Below are 16,017 nucleotides of genomic sequence, written 5' to 3'. Positions count from 1 at the left end.
ATCACCTATGATTGGCTGCAGCGGTCACATGGGATGAAACGTCATCCCAGGATGAAGAAACAGACTTCTGGGTAAGTAGAATATATATATTTTTTTTTTGCAGAGTTGCCTTTTTTTGTGGCGGAGACGCTGCAATCCCACCACAAAAAAAGGCAACTGCTTTTTTTTTTGTGGGTTTTACCGCCCCATTGAATTCAATGGGGTAAACCTGCAACAAATAAGCAGCGTACAATTGACATGCTGCAGATTAAATTTCCGCACAGCAGGTGAATTTGAGCGTTTTTTTCCGCTCAGTATTTACGTAGTGTGTGGAGGAGATTTGTTTTATCTCATCCACTTTGCTGCCACTGCATTTGCTGCGGATTTTCTGCAACAAATTCAATTGCGGAAAATACGCAGTATTTACGCAACGAGTGAACTGACCCTATTAGTGCGATAATCACACAATTATCTCCATGCAGACTAAAACTATGTCCGATGGACCCCAATGACCCATAATAGGATCTGGACAACCCTTTCTAAAAATACAGGTGGGTCCAGTTGGTGAAATCCCTGGCTAGGACTCATGTAATAGTTCATAGCACCGATTCCTCCATCCCGTGGGGGCGCTCTTTTCAGCAGCTCTGGCTAGAATTTGATTGTGGACACAGGGACTGTACAAAGCGGTGGAATATGTCATACCACAAAGCTTTGTACACAGGGGGAGAATGGTCCTAGATTTTATGTATTCAACCTCATTTTATTACAAGATTCCATAACTTTGTCGGGATAGCTAGGATTTCTGCTGAGAACTTGAAGACTCCAGTAAAAACGTTAAATATATGTGAAAGGAGATCTTATGTGTCAGGGGTCAACAATCAAAGGATTCATCAACAGACCAGACTCTGGTGTGTATGGGTAATTTTTAGCTCATCTTTGTTCTCCCCTTTGAATCCAGACCCTTTATGTGAAGACATCAGAAACTAGCAGTAGCATAGCAGTAATGGAGAATAGTTAACTCTTTAAATGGTCGGACATTGACTTACAGGGTAGTCACCTATAGGTGGCGCTAGGGAGGGTTAGTTTTTCTTCCCTCTGGAGGAGAGCTATTTTGCATACTTTTCCCCAGGGTGCATTGCCCTAAAGACTCTCTACTAGCTGGATCTCCCTATGGAGAATCCGTACCTTTAATGAAGTAATAGAGAAACAAGGAAAGTATCATGTATAGATGTAGAATTTAGGGAATCCTTTGGTTCTGTTCACATTCGAGACAACGGCAGCCATCATGGCTGTGCCATATCTATTGTACGATGAATACAAATGGTGCCTGACGGACCCCCATGACTCATAATAGATTCTGTCAATGGACCTGAAATGATAGTGTGAATAGCTTTATATATCCAATAAACTGATCAGTTTCCCATAAAAAAAAACAGATTAGTCTAAAATTGGTATTGAGCAAGTATCTTTGTGAAGATTTACATACCAAAACTTCTAACTCTACCTGAGAATGCCCCCAAAATGAGCAGAAATGGCCCTTTTAATGCAAAGGATCATGCACCTTCGCTCTTTTATGGACCAGTTTGATATTCCCTAAAATCGGGAGAGTTGGTAAGTATGCAATTCACTACCATCAAATCCACACAGGTTTGCTTAAAAATTAGCGACAAAGCAAGTATATAGAAAATGTTATCATTTCTCTGAGCTTTGTGGAGGAGTCATAGTAAAGTCGCCAGAGCAACCAGAACTACATACGTTATTTACTGGCGCAAATATAAATTAGGCAAGAAAATAATAAATCAAAATTTGTTGCCTCTACAGCCATCAGTGAAGGGGTTAAATGACATTTCAGCTGAATGACGGATAATTTGTGACATCCCGCGTGGACAAATATGTCCGGTCATTTTTCACATGTCCAGTCAGCAGATATGTCATCGCCTGTCACATCCAGCGCCACAGTCCTATATATCACTTGGCCCTTTACTTTAAGCAGAGGATTGGCCTCATAAGGTCGCGGCCGAGTCTTGAGCCATCGAAAGATCATGGTCATTTGGGATTCTCAGTAAATCTGATCCAATGGATGCGACTCGGAGGAGTTATAAAGAAAAGCTCCGTCATAGAACAGACTAAACATTTCATATCACAAATTTCCGTCAATCAGGGTAATAAAAAAAGACGACAAGTGTCCCAGGAGGTTTTACGCCATTTTTATGGCAATTCTGCTGCAGCAGCCTAATGTGCAATGTAGTGAATGGAAATGTAAACATTTTATTTTCCTTATTATCACCAATGGGGAATCAAAATCATTGATTTTTTTTCTGTTGGATTTGTATGTACTCCAATTTAAAAATCTTCTGAAGGCCTCTGTATGATATCGGAGGCATAAAAAAGTACAGTGGAAGCCTCATGCACCCCTATGGAAGCCCTATTACGACTCTGGCAGTGTGCATGAAGCCTTATGGTAAATTCCGATACGAAAATCTGCCACAATTACACAACATAATAGGCAAAGAAACTTGGTAAAAACTTGAACCACACCTTTCTCTATTCCTTACTACTGCATTGACTATATATTTGTAAAAATAAACTTATAGGAAGGACCCCTTTAATAGCTAAATGATGAATCGCAAAGTAATGTTCCTACCAGAGGTCTGAGTAAATCATTGCGTAATTTCTTCAAAAACCACTAGATGGCTCTATTGAGCTCTTAATCATTCACATAGCAAATCCTAAGTAATAGCCACTATCAAGGCTTTGCAATTATAATCTTAGATGTTGGTCACTATATTCTAAGCATGCTTTGGGGGCAATAGAACTTTTCAGGCATGTGTAATTATAGGGAAAAATGATTGTATTTAGCAATATTGCTCCATGTTTAAGGACATATACATTCAGTATTGCCATCTTCATCAATGCTTCCTGCTGAGTCCTATTGCATATATTTGTAAGAGAGAGCAGGCTGGTGAGAATATGTGTTTTATTCTAGCTTATGGCTGTAATAGATGTGCTGTGAGGCATGAGGCTGCATGCTGAGTATATTCAACAGCCCATAGACTACTATGCGAAATGACATACACACACCTTGTAACGCCTTACATGTCACATCGCAGGCACAGTGGTTGTAGGATCACACATGGGGTGTTGCAATGGATATAGTGAATATAAATGGTAACCAGCTTTATTATAGCACTGCTCCATTGTGGTACATTTACAGCATTGACCTATGCGCTAGCAAACTTTGTGAAGCTTAATAATAGTGACCAATAAAATAAAAACTTGGTAGAAGTCAACATTAAAATCACGGAACGATATAAACAATCAATGTCACTGTCTGTGCCACTGCCGCTAAATGATCAGCGCAGATGTAGGAGAGTTCATTTTGTTACTTGTCATGAAGATAATGGTTAGGCCCCATTCACATCGCATTTGTGCTATCCGCCGGGTGTATACGTTTTTTTAAAATAAAAACGTGGACCATTGAAAACGTATATAAACGTGTACCATTTTCGGTTTACGTCTTTTTTTAGCGTGTACGTTTAGCATGTACTCATACGTCGGTATACATTTGTCCGTTTCTTACCTAAGAAACGCATGTTTTTGTTTTTTTTAAAGTGAACACTGATAGATTTACTGCATATAAAAACGGATACAAAACGTATAGCATTCTGTTTGCATAAGTCATCCATTGAGATCAACGCTAAAAAAACGTTACGTCGCTCATAAGTTTTTTTTAAGTACAGAATAGCGTATCAGACTACACTTTTCAGTACTTTCAAAAAACAGTATCCCAACGTAAACCATGACAAACATAGACCAAACAGATGCTATTTTGGTCTACGTTTGACCCATTATAGTCTATGTATACGCCGAGTTATATGTTTCAATACTTTTTACAAGCGCGATGTGAATGGGGCCTTCGAATGGCACAAGTGAGGATGTGCTACTGAGACACACACACACACACACTAAAACAGAGTACATTAAAGGAGTTGTCCAGGAAAAACATGGCTGCTTTTTTCTAAAAGGCTGGGTTCACACGAGCATGTTACGTCCGTAATGGACGGAACGTATTTCGGCCGCAAGTCCCGGACAGAACACAGTGCAGGGAGCCGGGCTCCTAGCATCATAGTTATGTACGACGCTAGGAGTCCCTGCCTCTGCGTGGAACTACTGTCCCGTACTGAAAACATGATTACAGTACGGGACAGTTGTCCTGCTGCGAGGCAGGGACTCTTAGTGTCGTACATAACTATGATGCTAGGAGCCCGGCTCCCTGCAGTGTGTTCTGTCCGGGACTTGCGGCCGAAATACGTTCCGTCCATTATGGACGTAACATGGTCGTGTGAACCCAGCCTAATAGTTGTGTGTGGTATTGCCTTCATTAGAACTGAGCTGCAGTACTATACACAACATGGACAGGTGTGGCGCTGTTTCTGGACGAAAGCAGCCATGTTTTTTAAAAATCCTGGACCACTTCAAATCAACCACACACACAACCTACGGCACTCCAGCTGTTGTGAAACTACAATTTCCAGCATGCCCGGACAGCCCTTGACTGGAATAATAAAGCCTTTGACAGTGAGGGCATTCTGGGATTTGTCGTTTCTCAACAGCTGGAGTGCAGAAGGTTGCTGACCCCTGAGATAGCGGTTCAGCTGACAGCCATCAGCCCGAGCACTTTAAATTACAGACACATTAAGTCTGTGTTCACATGTTGTGGCTGAAGTATGGCCTAAACTACATGCAAGTTAGTGCAGCTAAAAGTAGTTGAAATGTTAATGGCGCGGTATTGCAGCTAATAGCCGCAATATCTTGTGCCCATTAAAGGATTATTCCCATCTAAGACATTTATAGAATAGCCACAGTATATGCCATAAATGTCCGATAGGTGCGGGTCCCTGAGCTTGGCATCTACCTCCAGAACAGGGGTCACACGAGCTCCATCCCGGTGGTGAGGTGGCCGCTGCATCCCGGTAGTGAATCAATGGAGAGGTGGCCAATGCGTTTCTACATATAGTGAATCGGATCTATGATCACCGGATCGCAGCGGCTCTCTAATTTTGATAGTGATGGGGGATCCAGATTGAGGCGTCCCCCCTATATGACATTCATAAACCCCAATAGGGCAAATGGAAAGGGGTTGTTTAGATAGGACAAACCCTTTAAATAAGAGGCAATGTATACTTCACTATAATCTATAAGAAATTATATCAGAAGCCAGCATGTAGATCTGTATATGAAAGAACAGCGCTATAAACATGTCTTTTTATCCATGTGAAGCTTTTGATTAATATTAAAGCAATACTCCACTTATACACAGTTATAGTCAGTGCAGGGGGCGGGGCATGACACAGGGAATCGAAAAATACCAAAGCGAATTCATGTGTCATGCTCCGCCCCCAGGTCCTGCGCTAGGTATAGCATAGCGTATCCGTTATGCCTGGAGTGTTAATTTAAAAGAAAGTGAAATCAAGTATAATAAAACGAATCCACTATATAAAATTGATTCCGTACAACATACAAAAGAATAAATGCCTCAAACACTAAAGTAAAAAATGCATTACATTGTATCTAGAGTCTGATATATGATGTGATATGTAAGGGAACCTGGACTGTACTTGGGCCTCGATATATGAACCATCTGCTCTAAAATGTAATTGTGTTCAGGAAACATGAGGGGCAGTCCCCTATGAGGGATCGGACACGGCTCCCCACAAATCTATCATGTTAAACGCAACTGTCTGACCCTGGGTCACCGTGTAGTGAAATCCATTCCCGGGCATCGCAATCTCGCTGCCACCAGGGGCAGAACGGATGGGAATATCAGGACCTGCATTCACAGAACTTTCTTCTTTCTATATAGTTTCTCCTTCTCCCCCGGGTAGTGTAATATTTCATCTTCTACTTCTCCTCAATCATCATGGCGTTCAGGCCACAACGTCATACACTGAATACTCTGTGATGGTTTATAGAAACAAGAGGCTCCGATCAGGAATCTTTGGCTTTCACTCAGAGAAATTTGAGAGGAACAAAAAGGAGAAACATTGGGAAGGGGTCTAGAATAAAGCAAAACCCATAGGACTCTGCTACTTCCAATGTAATAAGAATAATTATGTAAGTAGTAATACAGTAAAGTTCCTTTAAAGGGGAGGTCTCATATACCCCGGTCTATATATCCTATTAGGCCGTGGCCATGGCGTCCCCCAACAAAATCAACTGCTTTCCCCAAAAAAGTGCTTGGAGACAGCGATCAGGCGGCTCCCATAAGACAGGGGTCGTCAGGGTTGAGATAACCCCTATTTCGTGGTATCCACAAGACTCAACAGGTGCCGGATTATCAAACATTCTGGAATATCTCACATAAGGGAAAATAAATGTTGTTATTTAAGGCCCTTTTATGCGGGCCAGTTATCGGGGAAACAAAACGTTCACAGAACGCTTGTTCCAGATCATTGCCTCGTGCAAACTGGGCAATGATCAGCCGATGAACGAGCAAACGCTGTATAGTTTAGGCAGCAAGGAGTATTATTGTTGTCAGCAGCAAATCCGCCTGTGTAAACAGAGAGACGTGCTGCCGATATGATAGAAATGTATGGAGACGAGCGATCACAGTAAGGGTATGTTCACACGGCCTATTTACGGACGTAATTCGGGCGTTTTTGCCCCGAATTACGTCTGAAAATAGCGCCTCAATAGCGCTGACAAACATCTGCCCATTGAAAGCAATGGGCAGACGTTTGTCTGTTCACACGAGGCGTATATTTACGCGCCGCTGTCAAATGACGGCGCGTAAATAGACGCCCGCGTCAAAGAAGTGACCTGTCACTTCTTTGGCCGTAATTAGAGCCGTTATTCATTGACTCCAATGAATAGCAGCGCTAATTACGGCCGTAATTGACGCGGCGTTCAAGCGCCTGCACATGCCGGTATGGCTGAAATTACGGGGATGTTTTCAGGCTGAAACATCCCCGTAATTTCAGCCGTAACGGACGCCCTCGTGTGAACATACCCTAAGGTACCGGCATACCCTAAGGGTATGTTCACACGAGGGCGTCCGTTACGGCTGAAATTACGGGGATGTTTCAGCCTGAAAACATCCCCGTAATTTCAGCCGTACCGGCATGTGCAGGCGCTTGAACGCCGCGTCAATTACGGCCGTAATTAGCGCTGCTATTCATCGGAGTCAATGAATAACGGCTCTAATTACGGCCAAAGAAGTGACAGGTCACTTCTTTGACGCGGGCGTCTATTTACGCGCCGTCTTTTGACAGCGGCGCGTAAATTTACGCCTCGTGTGAACAGACAAACGTCTGCCCATTGCTTTCAATGGGCAGATGTTTGTCAGCGCTATTGAGGCGCTATTTTCGGGCGTAATTCGGGGCAAAAACGCCCGAATTACGTCCGTAAATAGGCCGTGTAAACATACCCTAACGACCGCTCGTCTCCATACATAACCGATCATTGCTCCTTGTGAAAGGAGCAAACAAGCGCTGAATGACGAACTGTCTCATTGATCAGCGCTCGCTTATACGAACCATGTCAGGCCGTGTAAGTGGACCTTTAGGGCTCATGCACAGCTGAAAGGCTATAATAAAATATATGCCATTTTGTTCCCAGCGTTTTTTCCATGGTCATGTTCAAATGCAGAATTAAAACAGAGGCTCTGTCCCCAGATTCTCAAATCCCTATCTCCTACTGCATGTGATCGGCGCTGCAATGTAGATTACAGTAACGTTTTTTTGTTTTTTTTAAAACGTTCATTTTTGGCCAAGTTATGAGCTATTTTATATATATGCAAATGAGCTTTGAAATGGACAACTGTGCGTTTTTTTTTCGTTATGTCCAACTGAGCGTGTATTGCGTTTTTAACTGGGCGTGTTTATGTGTATGACGCTGACCAATCAGTGACCAGTCAGCGTCATGCACTCCTCTCAATTCATTTACAAGCAGCACAGCGTTCTTACTAGAACGATGTGCAGCCACATACACAAGTGTCCTGATAATGAATACACATGAAATCCAGCCTGGACGTCATGTGTACTCAGAATCCTGACACTTCTGAATCTTTTCTGTGAGATTCCAGCAAGCCACGTGTAATCTCGCGAGATTACGGAGGTAAACGAGATTTCGTTTCTCTTGCTGGAAATCTCAGAGAAAAGATTCAGATGTGTCAGGATTCTCAATACACATGATGTCCAGGCTGGAGGTCATGTGTATTCATTATCAGGACTCTTGTGTATGTGGCCGCACATCGTTCTAGTAAGAACACTATGTGCTGTGTAAATGAATGGAGATGAGTGTATGACGCTGACTGGTCACTGATTGGTCAGCGTCATACACGTAAACGCGCCCAGTTAAAAACACAATACACGCCCAGTTGGACATAACGAGAAAAAAAAACGCCCAGTTGTCCATTTCAAAGCTCATTTGCATATATATATATATATAAAATAGCTCATAACTTGGCCAAAAATGAACGCTTTTAAAAAAAACAAAAAAAACTTTACTGTTATCTACATTGCAGCGCCGATCACATGCAATAGGAGATAGGGGTTTGAGAATCTGGTGACAGAGCCTCTTTAAAAAAAAATAGACGTGAGAGAACAATGTACCTTTAATTCTTTAATTTAATTTTGTATACATAACCTGTTAAAATTCAGTCGATAGAGAGGAAGAGGAGGCATTGTTTACACGTCACTTGTAATGGTATAGCTATAGGGGTGCAGAGACAGTAGTCGCACTTTGACTGCGGTGCCAGAGGGGCCCAATACGGGGGGCTTTTGGCCACCTCTCGCACCACAGTCAACGTGTGACTACTACCTCTGCCCCATAAGACATCAGTATTATAAACGGCACATGGTAGGTGGGGAGCCCTGTTACAGATTTTGAATTGGGACTCGGGAGCTTGAAGTTACGCCTTTGATCACATCCATCTACCCCCCGGGGTTGTGCAGAAAAATCAATGCTCGCCCCTGTCCTTCCAATCATGTGTATAGATTAGTCATCTAAACAAGCAGCCCCCCCCCCCATGGACGGAGTTCAGCACTTCGATATTATTGCTGCTTGTAGTAAGGGAAGGGAGGTATTTCGTTTTATTCCTGACAAGTGAACCATATGCAAAAATTAGTCATGTTCGTATGGGTTAGGGTATGTTCACACACACTAATTACGGACGTAATTTGGGCGTTTTTGCCCCGAATTACGTCCGAAAAATGCGGCTTGAAAGCGTTGACAAAACATCTGCCAGTTGAAAGCAATGGGCTGACGTTTGTCTGTTCACACGAGGCGTATATTTACGCGCCGCTGTCAAAAGACGGCGCGTAAATAGACGCCCGCGTCAAAGAAGTGACCTGTCACTTCTTGGGGCGTATTTGGAGCCGTTATTCATTGACTCCAATGAAAAGCAGTGCCAATTACGTCCGTAATGTACGCGGCGTTCAAGCACCTGCACATGCCGTTACGGCTGAAATTACGGGGATGTTTGGCTGTGCATAATATCATACAGGACATATGGAAACTTGTTCATGTAAAACAAAAGGGAGAAATATGCATGTGCTCATCCTTGACCTGGTTTTTGTGCAGCCTTCTCATGCTTTCCCTTGCATTGGTAGGAGAGATCTAAAACAGGGCTGTGTAACATGGAGAGGCAGTCTATTGTACAGCACATGGAACTTCCTGTGACTATATGTACTCAACTGATTGTCAGCGGTCGCTCAAAAATAAAGTAAACTCATTGCTTGTCCACTTGTAAGACTATTATTAAAGGGTCACAAGTGTTTAGAAGTTGCTTATTGTGGCAGACTGTAGCATACTTTGTCTTAGGCCTCATGCACACGACCGTAAAAACTCCCGTTATTACGGGTCGTAATTACGACCCGAAATAACGGGCCCAAAGACTTCTATTGGTGCCCGTGCTGTTGAAAAAGATAGAACATGTTCTATTTTTTTATTTTAAGGGCTGTGCTACTATACTTTATAATGGGAGCACGGCCCGGAAAAACGGCCGGCTGCCCGTGGCCGGCCGTGCCCGGCCATGCCCATAATTACGAGTCGTAATTACGGGCACGGTCGTGTGCATGGGGCCTTATACTGTCTCTTTAAGATAAGCCATAACATATGATAAGTGCAACGTGTTGCTGTTCATCTTGCTTTTCTCCCCAGCAGCGGACGTCACGGTGGGAGACATGATGGTGCGCAAACGCGTATATCTTGTGTTATTTAGACAAGTTTAGGCAACGATGATTGGCTACTTTTGTTTTAAATTATTAGGAGCTGGAAGAAACGGCCCAGACACCATCTAAGTAAGTGTGTTTGTCGTGCCATAACAGCCAATAGGATGCTGCGTCCTTACACTTGAGTCGTTGCTCAGTTTATAAAGGGCAGCTGATCCCGCCTGCCGCGCTTTTAGCTGCTATTTGGGTGAAACGACGAAGGGACCAGAGATGACTGGGTCTAGAGCATCAGTGGGTGACGGGCAGGAGCCTCCCCACATGTGTTCTACTGACAAGTGGGCGTTAGGCAGGACCCTCCCTGTGGGAAGACAGAGAGATTGGCAGGTGGCAGTGGCAGGAGCCCCCCTGCAATAAGCAAGCAAGCAAGCCGGGAAGGTCAGCAAGGACCTGTGATTTAAAAAAAAGACATTACCCCTGCATCAAGAAAGAGTGCCCGTGACTCTGTCCTACTGAGTGTTGCGCCAGCCATAATCGTCTGCCTGAACTGCAAGTTTGTAACTGTGAAAGTGAATAAGGGGTGTTCATTTGACTCCATTTTGTATGAATAAACCATTTTATAGTTTTAAATATCTGTTCCCTGTATAATCGAGCTCATGTTGGGGCTTCCTGGGAAATCACGTGTTTATCTTTCCTTACCTAATTTTCCCATTAGAATGTAGATGTGTTGACTTTGCAGCTGTAAGATTCTCATGGGAAACTTTGTCCTACTCGTGATTACTCAGGAGAAAATCGGTCTTATTTGTGATTGGCTCAGCTCGAGCCAACTCACCACTTGTGGGATACAATTGTAACGGTGTACTGCCAATGAACTAGAGAAGGATTTTTGGGTATACAAAGCATGCCTCTGTGTGTCTTACTGCTCTCTCCGATATATTGATATAAGTAATGGATTTGGATCTGGGCAAGTGACTGACAGGTGTCCGTTGACACACCCATCTAAACCTTCATTCGAATATATTTTGCACAGGATCGCAACAGTAACGTTGCTAAAAATACGTAGCCACTCTGCTGAGAAGTGTCGTGATTTGTCGTCTGTGGTCGTGTGTGAATGCAACACTGGCCTGAATAAAATACTTTATTTTGCCATCACTTTATCTTTTAGCGACTACCCTGAACTTTGGCCTTACACCATTCGAGCCTCACCATACAAACTCACAGACCCTGCAGAGTAAATAAAGGAAAAGCGGGTCTACCGGAAGAGCTAGAAACATACAGTAGGTTTTGCAAAACAAGGCTAAACTGGACCCTAAATTGGCCCGTTACGGCAACTGCTGTGATCAGGTTTCTTCTGCTTCATATAGTTTTGTACACTGCCAATCCTTGGCTGCAGTGGTGATATGCTGGTTATAGTTACAGCATACTGCGGGCAGGGGTTGGCCACCAGATATGTGGCAGGTGGATGAAGCGCTGTTGCCGAGTGATGACATGATACAGCAGGGGATTATAGTACCGGTGGTCCAAAAAGAGTGAAAATTTTTAATGGAACGTGTATTACAATTCTTTTGGAATAGATCTCTATTTTTTAGGGGAATGTAAACCCCCTTTAAGTGAATGTCACTACTGCAGAAAAGTTAGGCTTCAATTTGTCAGATTGTCTTTATATTCCAAGTGTAAAAGTATAAACAAGTTTCACGATGTAGTTGAATGTCTAGGAAGATGGAAGACAAAATAGAAGGCGTGGGTTCGGCCTGTGTGATTTATTCGCAGTTTGGTGTCAATGACGTGCTATGCTGCCCTTGGTCAAGGATGAGCGGGTTAAACTGGACTGATTAGGTTGACATGAAATTAAATGGAAAATCATAGATTACGGTCGGTCTCATTTTATGACTTGCAAATTAGTGTGGGAATTAAAAGGCTTGAAGAACGTGCCCCCTGCCCCCCCCCCACGCCTTCCAGACACAGGCAACTGAGCAGAGTATTGGTAGAAGCCGTCTCCTATCAATAGAGGTCACTCATTCTTCTGCTGACCTTCACAATGGGCCATGCTTATGTATGCCGGGTGATGCATGATCTGCATTGGAAGACCAGACTCCCTCAATGCCAAGGACCATCTCCGGGAGTTATAAATACTTTATAGCCCAGGCAAGACAACTTACTGGAATTACACCTAAAATTTAAGAACCAAAAGCAATTCTGTATTTACTTACGGGGCAAATCAATGCAAAGAATGGCTCATTACTTTTACAATGTCACGTGACCTCAAATAAGGAATAACTCCGTCTTGAGAGGGTTATCAGGAAAATAGTAAGATTCCCATATCATTCGTGTGGGTCTTGATATTTCCTGGCCAAAAATCATCCTATCAAATGGCTCCTGATTTTTGGCGGTAATACATGGACCAAAAATACGATGGTCTAAATTAAACTTAATGTGGCATCTGATAATCTAGACATTCTGATGGCCCAGCACTTGTTCACTGCCAGTCAGTGAATCTAGATCGAGACTAGAAGACTGCAGAAAATTGTAGGAGCACATTTTTGGTTATTTTGGGCTGCCTATCTGGTATGTTATACGCTATACCTTTCCATAGCCTTTTGATAACCCAGAATATTCCATATTCAAGCACCTATTAAAAAGGATCACTCCAGGAAAAACTGATACACTGTTATACCTAGCACAGGGCCTAAGGGGGTGGAGCACGACACAGCTCAAAGAACAACAGCGATATAAGTCATGCACCGCCTCTTTTTCCTGGAGTCTCTCTTTCAGTCTTCTGAATATTAAAAGGGGTTTACCAGGTTCTGACAAATGAGGACCCATCCACCGGATAGGTAATCAGTACATGATCTGTGGGGGTCCGACACCTGGGTCCCGCACAGATCAGCTGCACCGGACGTACAAGCTGGAAGCAGTTATCTCCGGCGACGGAATAGCGGTTGAGCTGCAGTACTGCAGTTCTGCTCCTGTTCAAGTGAATAGCAGCAGACCTGCAGTTCTGCAGCATGGCCGCTATGCAATGGTCGGAGCCAACTGCTTCCGGGCTCCGTCCATAGCATTATACACCACAACATCCGGTGCCCGCAGGCCACCGGAGCAGCTTATCGGTGTGAGGTCCGGGTGTCGGACCCGCATCGATGATCTATCCGGTGGATAGGTCATCAGTTGTCAGAAGCTGGACAACCCCTTTAAAGAAATTTTACACTATATGGTTATTAGCAGAATGTCTCCAGTCATGAAAGCTGCTAGCGGAAATGTTCAAATTCTTGCATGGTTGCCCAGAGTTCCTTTTAGGAAGATATATACTGCCAATTACCGGATCCGTCCTTTGTACTTCTAAATATTCCCTGCTGTAACAGAGCATATATAAGAAGGGTGGGCATGAAGCAGGCCAAAAACAAAAACGATGTGTCATGGCAGTCAAGTTAAGAGATATAACTTTCTGGCAGCCAGAGATGTACCCAATTTATTAAGAAACGTGCGCTACTTAATAAATTGGGTGCATCTCACTCAAGCAGCATTTAGATTAAATCTGGCGTATGAAAAACGCCAGTTTTAAGAAATTCCCCCATAGTTTTTTTTAGATTAAAAAAAAAAAAAGTTTTTTTTTTTTTTAATGGTACATGTGTTCTTTTATGTGTGTTTTCTGGTTTTAGTTTCTCAATTCATTACCTTTTATAATATGCATTTTCTTCTGCCGTTTTTCTAAGTCCTAAAAAGAAAAAATACCATACCTAGAGCATGATGCGTTTTGAAAAAAATAAATACACACACCACAGACCCCCCCCCCCCCCAAAAAAAAATGCAACAAAAGTCCAGAAAATCGGCACAAACAAAAAGGTATTGTTTGAAGTAGGTTTAATATTTCACTGTAGACTTTCAGATAACATCTGGCTGCAGCATTTTTGGCCCAAAAAAACCCCAGAAACTCAAGCAAAAAGTTGGATACCACTCTTAGTAAGAAGTTTTTTGTTGGGAGAGGGTATCATTTTTTTTAGTATATATTTATGCAATGGAAACGGACTCTAAATTAGGCCCCATTTACATCGTGTTTTTGCTATCTGCCGAGCGTATATATTTTCTTATAAAAACATGGACCATTGAAAACGTAGACAAACGTGTAACGTTTTCTGTTTACGTATGTGTTTTTTATAATGTGTACGTTTAGCATATACTCAAACATCGGTATACGTTTGTCCGTTTTTTACCTTAAAAAAACCCCACAGATTTTACTGTATGTAAATGGACACAAACGTATAGCATTACGTTTGCATACGTCGTCCATTGAGATCAACGCTAAAAAAAAACCTTACGTCGAGCATACCTTTTTTTGAAGTACAGAATAGCGTAGCAGACTACACTTTTCAGTACTTTAAAAAAACAGCATCCCAACGTAAACCATGACAAACATAGACCAATCGGATACTATTTTGGTCTACGTTTGACCATCGTAGTCTATGTATACGCCGAGCTATACGTTTCAATACTTTTTCAGTGTTTAAAACCGTATACGCTCGGTGGATAGCACAAACGCAATGTGAATGGGGCCTTCGGAAAATAAAATTTCTCTCAATGTTCATAACCTTCTTCGTTTCCATTCCCATCTGTACCACACTTTACTTTCTTGGGACACAGATCGTTTTCAAAGATGCCAACTGAAATCTATTCACATTTGCAAGCATAATATGGACGTTAAATGCGGCCATATTGTCCTCGTCTCACACCAGCCATAACATGATCCTCAAAATAGGACCTTGAAGAAAGGGTATTGCACTCTAGGTCATCAGGAACTCTGCACTTCACCTCCAGGTCACTAGAGGCCAGACATTGCCCCACAGGGTCAGTAGGATTTGCTGGACACTAATCAAGGGGCCCACATAATGTTTCAGCATAAGGGACCTTTGCAGTCTATATCATCTATAATATCCATATATGTTTCCTTACATGTTAGGACGGGTCCATTATTTATGAGGATGCTCGCTGTCAGAGCTTTTATGTAATAATTGATTTTCAGAACCTTGTTTTTCATTTATCATGTAAAGCAAACACTGTACAGATGATGGATGTATATCAGATACCCGCTGCTGTACGGCCATTCATCTTCCCAATCAGAGCCCTTTCACGGGTTCCCAATTTCCATTGCTTTTAGAGTTGCTGCAAAAGGTAATCAGGCATGAAATATTATTTTTATTTTACTTGTACATGTCGCCCACACCTCTCGAGACCTCCCGTTCTCTTTTCATTCATACCTCCAGGCCTCATTGAAAGGCCAACAGTTCAGCTCAAAAAGACAATTTTCACACTTTCCTCATCCAACACTAAGCTGGGATTTAATGTATAATTCATGTCAAGATGGACCTTATGCAAAAAAAATATAAAAATAAATAAATATATATCACTTCAAAAATGGCCTCCATTATAACTTTACAAATAAAATGTTAAATCTGCCAAAAATGCCTATATATTGCTATGGCCTTGAGAAGATTGCTGGAGGCTATGTCCTCATCTTGGAGGGCGGCAGATGTGAAGAGTCCATTGGGAGTTAGTACTTGGAATTTCATCAGCCTACATGGGTGACCTCGTCTATTCATGCGCCCTGATGGACATGATAAATCATCTTTACAACAGACTCTAATTATCGTTTGTGTGGCCTGGTGCCTCTTAAAAAACACAGTCCTTACACTTTCCTTTATTGGTTTTTAGAAGTCTAGCTGAGGAGTCATCAGTGGTTTGTCCTCCTTCAGGTCCCGAGGGCTCCTCCACGTGGATTTTACACTTAAAGGAGGTGTGAATTCACCAAGCTAAAGCGTTCTATTAAGTTATTCCGGAGTCTATGCCGCCTTAAATTTAATTCCAGGTCTATTCAGCC

The 16,017-nt window shown here is 42.6% G+C and overlaps 1 long non-coding RNA gene across 2 annotated transcripts in view; it reads right to left on the bottom strand.

The window, feature by feature from the left end:
• Nucleotides 1-16,017, bottom strand: part of LOC142664658 (uncharacterized) — a 102,451-nt gene that overhangs the window by 67,493 nt on the left and 18,941 nt on the right. The window lies entirely within an intron of this gene.

This window comes from Rhinoderma darwinii, chromosome 12 (genome assembly GCF_050947455.1).
Source record: "Rhinoderma darwinii isolate aRhiDar2 chromosome 12, aRhiDar2.hap1, whole genome shotgun sequence".
NCBI classification, from domain to species: Eukaryota; Metazoa; Chordata; class Amphibia; order Anura; family Rhinodermatidae; genus Rhinoderma; species Rhinoderma darwinii.
Note: the sequence above shows the minus strand (reverse complement) of the source record. Positions and strands in the feature narration are given on the sequence as shown.